Genomic DNA, 909 nt, shown 5'->3' with positions numbered 1-909 from the left:
AGTAAACTGTCTTAATAAAAATGTAAAAATTAATGATTTAGGATTGGAGGATAGAAAAAAACATTAGCTCAGTAGTTGGAAAGTCAAAGTCTTTGTCATAATAGATAAATGTGTGAGTGCTGTCAGAACGGATGACTGGACATAAACCATTAAAATTAAAACCATAGGCCTACTGAATTTGTGGAAGAGCTAAATCTTTGTAGACATCATGAATTGTTTTTTGCATGAGAGGGTGAGAACATGTTATTCTTGCTGGCTTAAATATCACTGTCTGCTCTGTGAGGACACAATATGCGCAACAACACCTGTCAGCATCCCAGCGGGTATGCGAGACCCCAGATCTACAGGTGAGAACAAGTGAAGGAGCAGCTTTTTGTAGGCTACATGGTGTTCATCACAACTGAGGTCACACCCTCTGTATAACTGCATAACCTTCAGACTCTTGACGGAATGCAAGATAAGATATCTGTGATCACTGAAGTAGGCTACATCACGACTGGGCTCAAAAGTGTTTGTCCGCCATCTAGTGGATTAGATAGACAATGCATTTGCTTTGTCGTGTCATTTGACAGGTTTTTGACATTTATTGCTTAAAACTAATATTTATTTTTCAGTTACGTTATCCAATAGTGATTAGTATCTTTTTCAATTTCAGTAGTAACTAATTATTGTGACGAATTAGACTAGAGACTAATATTTACTCCAGTAGTAATATTCATTTAATTACTAGTACTTGTTCATTCGATATTAGTGTTTTGTTAAATGATTAGGTTTCTGTTTTTAGAAGCAAGTGGCTATTAGGAATAGTTGAATAGTTACTGGTAACCAGAGGCGGACAGTAAGTACATTTACTTTGAGTATCTTTACTTTACTTGAGTAATATTTTTTCTGGAAACTTATGACTTTAAC

The sequence above is a fragment of the Sinocyclocheilus grahami genome, unplaced genomic scaffold, assembly GCF_001515645.1.
Source record: "Sinocyclocheilus grahami isolate Dianchi unplaced genomic scaffold, SAMN03320097.WGS_v1.1 scaffold7461.1, whole genome shotgun sequence".
Lineage (NCBI taxonomy): Eukaryota > Metazoa > Chordata > Actinopteri > Cypriniformes > Cyprinidae > Sinocyclocheilus > Sinocyclocheilus grahami.
This window is presented reverse-complemented; position numbering follows the sequence as displayed.